At 51.4% G+C, this 14,306-nt stretch overlaps 2 long non-coding RNA genes across 2 annotated transcripts; both read left to right on the top strand.

Annotated features, from left to right (window-relative positions):
- The first annotated feature begins 4,258 nt into the window (after positions 1-4,258).
- Positions 4,259-6,621, top strand: LOC147579874 (uncharacterized). Its single transcript, XR_015252245.1, has 2 exons — positions 4,259-4,709; positions 6,434-6,621. It is a non-coding gene; the product is annotated as an uncharacterized LOC147579874 (long non-coding RNA).
- A 1,802-nt stretch (positions 6,622-8,423) lies between these two features.
- LOC147579875 (uncharacterized) lies at positions 8,424-12,389 on the top strand. The gene is made up of 3 exons (XR_015252243.1): positions 8,424-8,766; positions 9,099-9,308; positions 10,349-12,389. It is a non-coding gene; the product is annotated as an uncharacterized LOC147579875 (long non-coding RNA).
- The last annotated feature ends 1,917 nt before the right edge of the window (positions 12,390-14,306 follow it).

Below are 14,306 nucleotides of genomic sequence, written 5' to 3' on the forward strand. Positions count from 1 at the left end.
CTGCAAAACCCTCTCCTGTCCCGAAGACCTTAGGGGCAACCTTCATGTCTGAGCATCCAATAGGTGCTCATTGCATGAATTACACGAACAGGTAAATGCCGCTGCGTGAATCAGGATGCCCTGGCACCCGGGACAAGCCCACGGCAAGACCGAGGAAAAGGAAGGGAGAAGGGGGACCATGGGACGGAGGAGGGAACAGATAGGGGCAGTATGGTGGGAGCCGGAGGCAGACAGGTGGCAGAGCGTCACCATAACAAAGAGTAGGCAGCCCTGAGGAAAGGCTGGGGACCAAATCTGGGAGAGGCAATGTCCAAAATGGAAGCTGAGAGACGCTGGCTTACAGATTCCACTACCTTCTCTCATCCAGAGAGGCCCTGCCCACCCTCCACCTAAGTTCCTCTCCTCTGGGAACTGTGTCTCTGCAGGGGGTGGGGCTGGGGGCTGTGTGTTTGAGGCAGGGCCTTTGAGGAGGGGCGGGTGACCCTCCCAGACCTTCCAGAAAAGAGGAAGACACAAGGGCTGGTCCGGTTTTATTCCTGGCATGTGTTTGGTCTTAGCAGTATTTTACGTGAGTCATGTGTTCAGAGCACGTCTGCCCAATTCCTCAGAGGGGTAGGATAAAAGGAAGTGACACAGGCATACCTCATTTTATTGCGCTTCACTTTATTGGGCTTTGCAGAAACTGCGTTTTCTGCAAACTGAAGTTGCAAGACTTCAGTGGAGGAAGTCACCGCAGATGCGGTGGAAATAGCAGGAGAGCGAGAGTTAGAAGCAGAGCCTGAAGATGGGACTGAATTGTTGCCCATCTCAGGATAAAATTTGAACAGGTGGGAGTTGCTGCCAACAGATGAGCAAAGAAAATGGTGAAGATGTCGTGATGCTTGTTGCACTGACCACAGAGGATTTAGAATATGACATAAATTTAGTTGATAAGGCAGTTGCAGATTTTGCGAAGATTGCCTCCAATTTTGGAAGGAGTGAAACGCCATCAGACAGCATCGCATGCCACAGAGAAATCATTCGTGAGAGGAAGAACCAACTGACGTGGCAAACCTCATTGCCGTCTTATTTTAAGAAACTGCCACAGCCACCCCAACAGTTGGCAGCCATCAGCATAGAGGCAAGACCCTCCACCAGCAAGGACTCACTGGAAGCTCAGATGATGGTTAGCATTTTTTAGCAATAAAGTATTTTTTTAATGTGTATTTGTTTATTTTTGAGAGAGAGAGAGAGCACAAACAGGGGAGTGGCAGAGAGAGAGAGAGAGAGAGAGAGAGAGAGAATCCCAAGCAGGCTCTGCACTGTCGGTGCAGAGCCTGACGTGGGGCTTGACCCCAAGAACCATGAGATCATGACCTGAGATGAAGTTGGACGCTTCACCAACTGAGCCACCCAGGCACCCCAGCAATTAAGTATTTTTTAGTTCAGGTATATACTTTTTTGAAGACATAATTCTATTGCACATCTAATAGGCTACAGTGTAGTATAGCGTAAGTTTTATATGCACTGGGAAACCAAAAAAAAACCTGACTTGCGTTATTGAGATATTCGCTTTATTGCAGTGGTCTGGAACTGAACTGGCAGTGTCTCTGAGGTGTGCCTCTGAAGGGCAGGGAAGGAGAATGATTCTACTGTCCATCTGTGACCATTTCTTTTTTTCCCCCTCTTCGAATGAGAAAATAGACTGGCTTGACTAAAGTACTTACTTATTTTACAGGGATCTGGCTTACTCTTTATTCTCTTGCTGCTCTGATCCTTCTTTGGACTCCCCTTCTCTCTGTAGCACCCGAAGCAGAGTTGACAATGAAAGTGGCTGTCTTTCATGGCCATGGGGGCCATAGACATCCAGCTGACCTCTGCTGGATGCTTCCATCCGGTGGCTTCTGAGGAGCCTCAGACTCGCCATTTCCCAAACTGAACTCCTTGTCTTCCACCCAGACATGCACTCTTCTGGCCTCAGTGGCCCATCCCAGGGGAGGGAGGCAGGAATCATCCCCTCGATATTTCTCAGTTGGTGAAATGGTTAAGGCCTCTAGCTTAGTGTTAGAATCCTGGCTCTACCCCTTCCTAGGTGTGTGGCCTTTGGCCAATTACTCAGTCTCAATTCCCTCATTTATTAGATGGGTATAAACGATAAAGACAGTGCACATAAAGCCTTTAGCCCAGGGCTGCCGCATAGCACACGCGTAATACGTGGTAGGTGTGAGAAGTAAGGGAGATGATTCATTTTCAGAAATACCATATTTGTGCTATCCAGTTAATAGTAGGTTTACAACCTCCTGGAAATATGTATGATTCCCCACCCCCACCCCAGTGGAGTCCCAAATCCTTAGACACTTCACTTCTTGGTTCTTCTTCTCCTCTCTGTTCCACACACTTATTTTTGTGGGCTTTGCAATGAGCATGTGCCAAAGGACAAAGGGAGGAGGCACTGAAGGTCTCTGCATCACCTCAGGGATTGCACATTTGTTCCAATCAGACTACTTTTTGGCCTTACATGGGCATAGGCAACTTCCGGGTAAGGCTGTAACCTCTGTAGTACTCAGCCAATGAGGAACCAGGGGAGGGACTTGCACGCTAGGAAATAAATTGTCTGCTGTAACTGCCCCAATTACAGCAGATGTCTGCCTGTCTGTCAGACACCTGCTCTTGCAAGAACTTTGATTAAAGCCTCGCTTCACTGTGCTCTGAGTCTCGGAGTCCTGCCTTTGATTGGGCTGGTAGGCTTATTTCTCACAGTAGGCATGATAACATGCCTGCTTTTTTTTGTTTTAAACATTTATTTATTTTGAGAGACAGAGACAGAGTTTGAGCAGGTGAGGGGTGGAGAGAGAGAGAAATACAGAATCTGAAGCAGGCTCCAGGCTCTGAGCACAGAGCCTGACGTGGGGCTTGAACCCACGAACTGTGGGATCATGACCTGAGGCAGAGTTGGGCGTTTACCCCACTGAGCCACCCAGGTGCCCCCACATTGCCCCCAACTCTTCAATGGCTCCCCCTTATCTACAGACTCAAGAATGAACTTCTTGAAGAGGCATAGAGACTCGGGCCACTTGCTCCCTGTCACATTCTCACATTCTTGTGAAATCTGAATGCCCAGAGCTGCCAAATATATCCTGCCCACTCTCATGTTTTCTCTCCATCTTTGTCAAAATCCCTCATTTAGAATTCTTCTTTCTCCAAGATGGGTTGTCCAGCCATATGGAATGAGGAACGCCCACTGCCCTCTGCTTGTCACCCGGGGCCCTCAGTCGCTACACTGCTCTACAGGCCTGTGTGCTCCCTCCCACTGGACTGTGGGCTCCCTGAGCACAAGGCTGGGTTGGCCAGTCAGAGCCCCTCCCCCTCCTCCAAGAAGCCTCCATCTTTCTTCTTTGGGGGTGAGGCGGGGGTAGCAGAGTGTACACAGCCAGCTCATCCATCTTCCTCTTCCCAACACGCTCACAGACTAGCTGTGTGACCTTTGGCATCTGTGGATTCCCCCCACGCTCTCTTTTTTTCTTTTTAAACACAGCGTCTTGGAGCTCACTCGGAGGCCTGGCCCGGCCAGGAAGAAGTCGGCTGCTCAGTTATATTTAGGCTAGCAGAGACATCAATCTAAGGCTCTTTAAAAATAAAGTCCTGTTTCAGCTGGATCCCCAAGCACGTCCTTACCCTCTCCTAACGAGAAGCCGTTCGCCTCCTCTGGGCCCCCGTCTCAAATTCAGACTCTTCACGTGGCCCACACATGTGTGGACGTGTGGTAGATGTCAGGGAACAGTTGCCCTCCCCGGCCATGTTCAAAGGAGGATTTCTCTCCTCTTCCAGGCCTTCTTTTGCTGGAGCTTTTCTCTCCTTTCTCTCCTGGGGATCTTTTGACCTTCTTCAAGCCCTCTTCCCTCCCAAATTAGCCAGAAGGAAACCTTGTTAACGGAGGAGATACTGCCTCCTCCAGAGTTTCACGGCCCTGCCCTTCTCCTTGCCCACAGCGCTGCTGCCTTTGTGGCCATAGGAAGAAGCGAACAGAAGACAAAGACCAGAGACTGAAGCAGAAAGGGGGGTTTGCAGTTAGCTAGAATGTGTGAGGGGGGCCTCCGAATGGATGCTCCTGGCGGGCAGCCTGGGCGCGTGTGAGCACACGTGTGTAGCATGCTCAGGGTGCCTGGGAGGCAGCACACGGGAACACTGGGGCCGACCCTTCCCACTCCTTGACTTGGCTACCGCAGCCCTGGTTCTTTTCCATCCCCACTGATGAAACACTTCTTTATGTCTTATTCACATCCTGTCTTGACTACCACAATTGTCTCCTTGCCGGGCCCACATGTCTCTCATCACCAATGGGATCCAAATGTTGCTGACAAAATAATCTTGCTGCCTTTGTGCTGCAATCACATTCCTCCACTTTTCCAAATTTTTCCCTGTCTCCCATTACTGGGGGGATCGCACACACAGACCGCCACCTCTCTCCACTTCTTCGTTTCCCCCTTGGCCCCCACCCCCATTTCTCTCGCTGCCTTTCCTACAGGCTCGTTCCCAGCCTCTTGCCATTCCTGAGATCACCGCTCTCTCGGGCCTGCCCAGTTTTCCTGGCACAAGCTCCTTGTCCTGTGTATTCAGTCAACAAATGTTCATTAAGAGTGACAGGTACTCTTCTAGGCACTGGAGTGAAGCAAGAAGCAAAACTGAGGACAGCAGTCGGCAAAGAAAAATAGAGCAGCATGTCAAGAACTGTAAGTACTGGGAAGAAAACTAAAGCAGAGAGGGGGCCAGAGAGCAAATCTGACACAGGGTGGTTGGGAAGGGTCTCCCCGAAGAGGTCTGGGACCTGCTCCCCACCTTTCTTCCATTTGGGGCTCAGGGCTGGCCTCTCTAACATCCTCTGCTTTGCCAGAGGCTCGCCTCCCATCCTTCTCTTTGTTTGGATCATGTTTACCTTGATCGTAAGCGCAGAGGAGGCACTGGACATAACTCTGCTGCAGCAGGAGACCTGCCGCATTATTGACTCATTGAAGACTCACTGTGGGCAGTAGGAGCCAAGCACACACACACCAATCACTAGACACAGGCCCAGTCCTCTTGCGTTGCCCTGTCCAGAACACACACGGTCATCTGAATATGGTGTCTGAATGACAAGTGGGAGCTCTGCCCGAGTGAGCGTCCCGCCGACATCCGAATCGTGTCTCCCCTTTCCTGGAATCAGGGAGCATCCACTGGCATCGGTGACCCAAATCTGGCTCTGTCTACTCCTGCCAGGCCTCCCCCACTTCAAAGGGCGGCAGAGCCAATCAGCACCATCTTCATTTTGAAACAGCCTGTAGGAAAAGCACCCGGTAACGGAGGCTTCAATAAATGATTTTATTAACAAGTGAAATGACTCACGTTCAATTAGCATCAATCACGTTTTTAGCAAAATTGTCGTCTATATGTGTGTTTTCCTTCCTGGGAGTGGGAAGGCTGGGAGGGGTAGGAAGATGAAGTCTGGGTCTCCATTGAGACTGGGAACAAAGTTATGGATGGCTCATCTTTTCACAGAGGCTCTTTGGGCAGCCAGCTCACTAGTGACAGTCATGCTGCCCATAACAACTGTCCTTGCCCCAGGTTTCCTAGCATGGTCTAGCTAGAGCCTCCCCATGTAATACGTCAGCCGCAGCCTCAGTAGCCTACACACAACTGGGATGTGGCTGGTTTGAACTGACGTACGCTGCAAGTGTAAGACACACACCAGATTTTAAAGACTAAGTACAAAAAAAACCATCATGAGAAACCTCACAAATAGGTTTTTTTACATTTATTTTTAACGTTTACTTTTATTTTTGAGAGACAGAGAGACAGAGTGTGAGGGGAAGAGGGCCAGAGAGAGAGGGAGACACAGGATCTGAAGCAGGCTCCAGGCTCTGAGCTGTCAGCACAGAGCCCAACTCAGGGCTTGAACCCACAAACCACGAGATCATGACCTGAGCGGAAGTCTGACATTTAACTGAGCAACCCAGGTGCCCACTTCACAAATAATTTATATATATACACGTGTGTGTGTGTGTGTGTATGTATATATATACACACACATATATTTAAAAAAATTTTTTAATGTTTATTATTTTTGAGAGACAGAGAGAGACAGAGAGCAAGCAGGGGAGGGGCAGAGAGAGAGGGAGACACAGAATCTGAAGTAGGCTCCAGGCTCTGAGCTGCCAGCACAGAGCCCAACGCGGGGCTCAAACTCACACACTGTGAGATCATGACCTGAGATGAAGTGGGCTGCTTAACCGACTGAGCCACTCAAGCACCCCACAAATAATTTTTATATTGATTACATGTTGAAAAGATATTTTGGGGCCAAATAAAATGTATCATTATATAATACTAGCTAAATATTGTATAAGTAATAATACTTACAAATGAAATGTATGTTTAAAATTAATTTCACCTGTTTAACCTTTTTTTTTTTTTTTTAAAGGATTTTATTGTTAAGTCATCTCTACACCCACCGTGGGGCTCAGACTTACAACCGAGATCAAGAGTCGCATGCTCCACTGACTGAGCCAGCCAGGCGCCCCCATTTTTACCTTTTTAATGTGGCTATGACAAAATATAAAATTGCGTATGGGCTCGCCTTTGTGGTCTGTATTACCCTTGTATTGAAAAGCGCTGGTCTAGTATCAGATCTCTGCTTTTTAGAACACCGTTTATGGCAATAACACTTTTTCGACGGGAATCACACACACAGCTCGTTGCCTAGAGCAGGTAACCTGGAGCTGCTCAGGAGGAAGAGGGGGATGTTTGCAGGCGGAGGTTGGGGTTGCCCAGACGTGGCTGAGAGTGTGGGACGGGCCGCATCCATTCTCAGAACCTGGTCTGGAGCGTTTATTATTGGATTGGGTCATCCATTCATTTAAAAATGTGGGGGAAAATACCCGGAGGAGGCCCCCATTCAATCACCCTAAGTGGAATCTGATCCTTATCTTGGGATAAACATTCCAAATGGAAGGTGAGTGCTGGGAGATTAGGAAGATAAGGAAACCATATGGCTCTGTCAGGAGGCTCCCAGGGCCTTATTCTTGAAAGGATTAATGAATCCAAAAGTGGTGTGTAGGGAGGGGGTCATCTCGGTGGTGTTTTTTGAGGGGGCAGAAGTCCCAGAGCTCCAAACAGGGATGTGGACGGTCTGGAGGAGGAGGACTGGAACTCAGGACCCTCTTATGCCTTTCCTGGCTTCTCTGCCCCTCCACGCTCCATCCACCCGCTTCACGACAAAGCCTTTCTAAAGTGCACTTAGCACTCAGGCCTGCCGAGCTTGGTGTTTGGGATCTGAATCCCTCACCCCCTTGTCTAACAGAGTTTCCAGAGGTTCTACCTCTGTTCCTCCTGCCGCCCCCACTGGCCATTGGTGGAGCCGAGTTGGGTACACAGGGGAGAGGGGCTTTCCTGGCAGCGCTGGGGGTTGCTGGGACTCAGGGCCACATGGTGGGGCAGAGAATCGCCAGCTGTGGGGGAGGGCAGGTAATATGAGCCCTAGAGAAAGGGATCTGGGGCTGAGAGGAGGAGGAGGGGGAGGCTACGGGCTTTTGAGCACGTTCTCTCCTCCCCTATGTCACAAGGCACTTCATCCTTCATTCCTCTGGCACTGCCTGTCTTGCACAGCTGTTCTCAGACCCACAACTGGAGACTGTCAAAGGTTTAGGTGCAGACTGGGTGCTCAAAGGAGAGAGGGTGGCTTCAGAACGGTGTGATAGAGATCACTGATGAATAAGAATAGTACCAAAAATAACCAATACTTACCGAGGGCTCATTTTGTGCCAGTGCCTACCCCTGATGACCTTGTGAAATTCACAACAGCTCTACAAGGGAGGTGTCGTTTTGAGAAGGAAACCTTGGCTCAGAGAGGCTGAGTCACTTGCCCAAGGTTGCGCGGCTCTTCAGAGCCGGAGCCAGGAGTCGAATGCGAGAGGCTGAACCTTAGGGCCCAAGTTCTTGAGGCAGACAGGGGCCCAGTACATGATTATTCCCATCAGACCCCATCAGCCTTGGTCAGTGACAAGCATCAGGGGACAGCCTCCTGCCCAGATTTTGGACAGCCCCAACGCAATGAGCCTGGGCAGCAGTGCCCGGCTGCCACCAAGTGAGCCCGGGTTGTCACACCTTGCTTGGGGGTGCCACCCAAGCCCACTGTTGTCCAAATAGCGCTGGCCGGGAAAAGGTCACCCTGTCACCTCCTACCCCCTACATCTTAGGGAGAGGTGGGAACAGCACGGGCAGCAGGGGTCCCACAGGGTTCCAGGCATAGGCTTTCCTGCTTCAGGCTGGCCCTGGCCGATGGCCTGGTTTTGGGCTTTTCTGTGCTCTGAGCACATCTAAACATTTGGAGAAAAACAAGAAAGCGAACAATAGACGCTTGTGGGTTAGAGGAATGGGCCCACTTCCCCCTGGGAGTCAGCACTGTTCATAAGCCGCCCCAGCTGCACTCTCACGGTGGGGATGTCACTGGAGGCTCGTTGAATCACAGCCTTGTCCTCCTTGGGGGCCGGCTACTGGCTCCTTTTATGTATCGTCGGGGATGCAAATGCTGGTGGGGCGGACGGGTGCGCAGGGGGAAGGCATGTTTTGCTGCCTGAATTTTGGGAAGTCACACAGCAAAGATGCATCCGAGCCTGGCATTGTCGCTCTGCCAAGGCACCCCTTGACGGACGTGTTCCGATCAGAGCTGTCTGCCCCACGGGAAAAGAATCAGCTTTCTATCAAGTGGACTCTGGGCATCGCCCCAGAGAGCTGCAGCTCCAAAGGACCCGGAGAGTAAGTGGAGCTCGCTGATGCTGAGAGCTGTTTGGCGGCGGTGGTGGTGACTCCCTCAGGAAGGGGCCTGTGGGGCATCGTGCTGGATAGGAGTAGGAGGAGGGCCCGTGGTGGGCTTCTCTGAGCCGGGCCCCCTCAGGCTGTTCAGATCCTGGCTTCGCATCGTCACAGCCAAGGGCAGCACAGCAGGGTGTGTTAGGCCGAGGAAAAGTCGGCGGGTGGAGGGGTGCAAACGGGAGCTCGGACCCCCTTCTCCTTCACAGCCGACCCAGGGATAACAGTCAAGGCCCCATCAGGCTAAGTCCCCTGATTGCTCCCGCATCTACCCCCAGGACCCCCAGACGACCGAGAGGGGCTGACGTGGAGTGTCCCCCGCCTGGATGGCATCCCTGGAAAAGGCTGGAGTGTTTCTACAGAGGCTGTTCAGACATCACATCACAGTCCCAGACGGCCGAGAGGTTCTTGCACTCACTTGGCTGCCCTCCCTGGGAAATGCTTTGGATCAGACAGCACTTCTGGGTTGTTTTTGCCTGAGGAAAGTGGTAAGAATTCAACAAGAATCCCATGGTTGAAGGAAAAGTCGGTGGATTTACTTAGCAAAAGTATTTGTATAGAACGGTCCGGGGGGTGAGCAGGGTGGCGCTGCAGGCCGAGGACAGAGGACACTAATGTGGGCAAGCAGGCCTCCAGATGAGGGCACCTTGGGAGCAGACGAAGAAGATTCTAGAGACAAATGCTTGGCTCCTGGAGAATAAAGGTCTTTTTGTGTGTCTAAGAAGTTCAAAATGGCCATGCTAGGTCACGCCCGCAAGCTCTGAGAGACAGTCTTGTGCTGCAGAGTTCTTCCTGAGGGTCTCCCACTCCCTGCGTCCCTTAGTCACTTAGCAGTCACTGAGGGCCGCCGAGCATGCACGCCTAAGATGTGAAGACACACAAGAAACCTCCTTGCCCTCAAAGGTCTTGCAGGCAAGCCAGTGGTGGTTCCATGATATGGAAAGAGCAAGGCTAGAGGGTGGCCAGAGAATGCACAGTGGCGGTACGGAAGCGTGAGCCTGGCGATGCAGAAGCCGGAGCTGAGTCTTCAAGAACGAGCCAGAAGCTGGCCAGGCAGTCTGAGAGGAAGGACAGCTAATCCAGACAGAGGGCACAGACTATGCAGAGGCCGAGAGGGAAAGCGTGCCCTCTCCCCACCCCCAGAGACAGCTGGAACAGTGGCTATGAAGGGAGCTGGTGCCCAAAGAAGACAAGGCCCCACATTCTTTGCTTTGACGCTCATGGTTTTCTGTCAGCTTGGCACACGTGGACTGTGAAAACCTCCTGGCACGAGGGCCTTGTCAAGTTAAGTTCCGTCCCTTTCGGCACCTTGATTAAAGGCCTTGTCCTTGGCTTTGGTGCTGGGGTGACCCCCATGGATATGCGTCTATGGGACACCCTCTCCTTTCTTACCTAACGCTTTCCTGAAAATCCGCTGGTCTGACACGCAAGAGGCAAAGAGCGGACTTGAAAGTTATAAGGGAGGGTTCTGTTCCCAGGAGGCTGAACAATATTATCACTGTTATTTTCTTGATTTCTTGATTTCTAGGCTCACAGCATCATCCTCACCCTTGCTCTGAGAAACCGTCATGAAATCAATGCAGCTTTGGAAAGGAAGGAACGTGGCAAATCCCTAATCACACCTCACCTTTAAATACGGCCTTTGACCATATTAGAACCAGAATTTCATATATGCTCCCTAATTTATTCTTTTCCTTCACAACTGAACACACAGGCGACTGGCTTGAATCCAGGGCGCGTTTGATCGAGGCTACATATTCCCCCACTTTCGGCACGCCTAATGATTTCCATCTTTGTCTCAATTGTGTTTACGAGACCTGCCCTTATCGCCGGCATCGGCGCTTCATTTTTCCATTTTCCACTCATTCTTATAAAATAACAAGGTCAAAATGCAATACAATATTCAAATACTTGTGCAAACACTGCTGAACAGCTAAAAGGGGATGCTGCTGAGACCAAACTGGGCCACCAGGCAGCATTTCCATGTGATGGCTTCAAATGTCAGCTCACCTGCCAACCTGGGAGAGCTCAAAACCCGCGGGTGGAGCCAGGGGTCGGGGTGGTGGTGGTGGCGGTGTAGACCAACGTAGAGCGTATAAAAAAGCGTGCGCCAAAGTGAAAGGTACAAGGTGAAGGTCCCCCTCTGAAGCTCAGCGGAGTATAAATCCTGCCACCTCCAGCCAAGAGGCCCAGGCGCTACCATGCAAAGGGGCTGTCGGTGACGGCTTTTCTCCAGGCGGGTTGTGTTGTCTCACAGACCTGCGCCAGTACACCTTCCAACGTCTCTGAGTCTGCAGGTGTGTGCGTGAAGGGAAGGGGGTTTAGGGACCACCATCCTGTTTTCCTAATCTGCACACTCATCACAGAGGGAAGTCAATTCTGGGTAACACTTTCCCAAACAACTCGGCTGCAGGCCGATCTGCAGGCAGGGGGCCTGGGGGCTGTTATCATCTCCAGAGATAGGGGGCTTACCGGCCGACAGAGTGGTGAAAGGACACTTAGTGTTGCTTGAAGACATTCCTAAGAAGACAGAGGAGCGCCTGGAAACAGACACCCAGGATTTCGCTGCCGCTTAGCAACCCTGGCAGCCGGACGTGACTCGTGTCTCTAAGCTTGCGGCTCGTGTAGCCCCAGCACACTCAGCAGTTCTGAGGGATAAACTGAGAAGAGATTCATCGTCTCTCCTCAGCTGTGGAAATACCAAGAAACTTTCCTCAAAGTTTCTTGCTCTTGGATCAGAATCCTTTATGTGGGAAGGATTTGTGAGGAAGCGGTAGGTGAAAACTTTGTCTTTATTCCATGCCCAACGAGCTCTGTTAGAAGGGAAAGACTCCAGTCGTGGGCACAGGAGACCTGGCCTCCAGGCCCACCTCAGCCCTGCCTTCCTGAGTGGTTCTGGACAGGTTCCTTCACCTGCAAAACAAGAAGATGGGGTCTATAGGAGCTCTCAGCTGGAATACTCACAGTATTGGTGAATTGAGACAACACGTGAAATGTGAATCAAAGCAGGAGTTAAAAAAATACACCTCAGGAAATATTTATGGTCTTCACAGCTAGAAACGTGACCAAAGCAATGTAAGTCAACCCTGAGATTTATAACAAACCATGAGGTCAGATCTGGGGGCTCCCAGTCAGGCCTAGAACAACCACAACAAGACTGCAAAATCCTTTGCTTCTGAATCAAATCCTCCCAAGCCATTTCCTCCTCTTTCAAGTGCCCTGGATGGAAGGGTCGCTCACCACCTCCCTTCAAGATTCTGAGGGGGATGGGGGCTTTGGTCACAAGTTCAAATAAGAAAACCTCCTTTTGATTAAGCTGAAGTCCAAACACACTTTCCAGAGTGGCTAAGGCCCACGTTCTGTGTTTTGCTTGAAGTTTCCAAGCCCTCGTCTGAAAGGCAGTGTTCCTTTACCCTTAAAGAAGAAAATGGGAAAGGGGGTGGGGGGGTGGGGTGTTGTGATTTTTACTTTGCAAACCTTCCCAGTGCAGGAACTCCTGTTCTGCAGTGCAGGTAAACAACACCTTAGCTGGGAAGGAAAACTACCTGGTAGTCTGCAGGGGACGCCAGCAGGACAAAGGGAGGGAGGGCACGGGGGGGGGGGGGGGGGGGGGGGGGGCAGGGCCAGCTCTCTGGCGAGCTGAGCTGAAAGTCTACTTTTGTTTGAACCTCATCCCAGTCCTCACCTACCTACCCTTGAGAGGGAGCGGCCAAACCAGGGAAGGTGTGATTTCCCCGAGGGCCCGTTCCTAAAACCTGGCACCCAGAAATCTGTGGGTGCAGAAAGCCCGGGGTGATGTCCTTTCTGCAGCGCCCCTTGGGGCCACAAACTTGTGGGAAGGAAGGACTCCACACCCCTCTCTCCTCCCTCTTGTTCGGGTTGGTTTGCACTGGAATGCCACCCTTTTCAAAGTGTCTGAGCGACAGGCACTTTCTGAAAGCACCGAGACTGAAACCAAGCTTCTGAGTTCACAGGTTCGAGCCCCGCTGGCGGCCAGTGGGACTGGTGCTCCGCTGAAGCCTCAGCTTTGGAAACGCCTCTGTTCACTCCCAGGGCCCCCATTTTCCGATTTTTACTGCTGAGACCGCTCCCCCCCCACCCCACCCCGCCCCATCCTCCGCCCCCGCCCCCAAGACCCAGCTCCGGTGACCCGAATGGCTGAGTCAACTTGGCGAAACAAGAGCGTCCCCAACGGGCCGGCCGCCCCCAGCCCCCTTCGCCCCTCGCTCGGCCCCACAATGCGCCCTTGTGCCGCTCCTGCAGCCAGGCCGAGGGATTTGGCGCAGGGAATGGGGGGCGGGGGGGGGGGTGGAGAACAGTCGTCAGATATTTAAAACAGAGCCGAGGGAACAAAGCAGGCCTTTGTGCACCGAGGCGGCCTCGAGCAGGGAGCCGGCGGCTGCAGCGCTAGGGCTGCTCGGCGCATGCGCGCGGCGGAGCGGCAGCGCTCGGGTTACCGAGAGTTTTCCACCCCGGTTCGCCGGCCCGCGTTAACCCCTTGCCGGCCCACTACCCGGGGCAGGGGACGGAGACGCTGTCTTTCATCTGCTGGCCGCTACAAGTTTAATTGAAAAAAGAAATAGTCATTTTCCATGTTTCTATAGGAAGCACAGATCATTAAAATAAAATGATATACCAATTGGGAACAAAGATTTTAAATGAGCGGGATTGAATGGGACACTTGGGCCATGTAAAAATCGAGGCATTTCCAAAAGACGCCTTCTTTGGACGCCAGTGAAAGCTTTTTAAAGGACTAGCGTCTTTGGTCTTGTGTATGCTGGGCGACGGGTTGCTTCGTTTTCCTGTTTACAGTCACTGGGGATTTGGAAGATAACGTTGGTTATTGTCAAGGTTCTGACTTTTGTTTGGGGTGGTGGGCTGGACGGTGTTTATTTATTTATTAAAAATAAATAGAGCTAGAGTGTGCATGGTACAAAGATGAGACTGGGTCATGAACCAAAGAATATAATTAATCTAATCTACGCACTAGAGTTTCTTATACAAAGAGGGAAAGGAAGGAAGAGAGGAAGGAAGGGAGGAAGGAAGGAGTTATTGAGCACATTTTGTTGTGTTGGGGGAGAAGATTGAAGAGGTGTCTCCAGTAGTGTAGACTGGGAGTGACTTGGGGATAGGATGTGCAAAGTACTCCGTCCTGCTTTATACCAGTAATGATCACCTCCCCCTGGTATGCAATGAGGAGTGACAGGCAGAGGCTGGGGGGAGTTAACTGCAGACTTAGAAGTGAGTTATTATGCTTGAATTATCCAGATGAATGGGAAGGGCAGTCTCAAACCACCAGGTGATTCTACAGCCTTCCAAACAAAGCTCCTGGGCTCAAGTCCAGCAAGGTTAGATGGATAGCCCTAACAAAGCAAGTTAGGGGGAGTGGACGGGATCAAAGGGACATCTCATCACTTGTGCTAGGACTCTGAGTCAGCTTACTCTGCTCTGCCTGTGTACCTGCATGTGAGGAATTTATGGCTCTT

This window comes from Puma concolor, chromosome B3, assembly GCF_028749965.1.
Source record: "Puma concolor isolate L17-30 chromosome B3, mPumCon1.1.hap2, whole genome shotgun sequence".
NCBI lineage: Eukaryota > Metazoa > Chordata > Mammalia > Carnivora > Felidae > Puma > Puma concolor.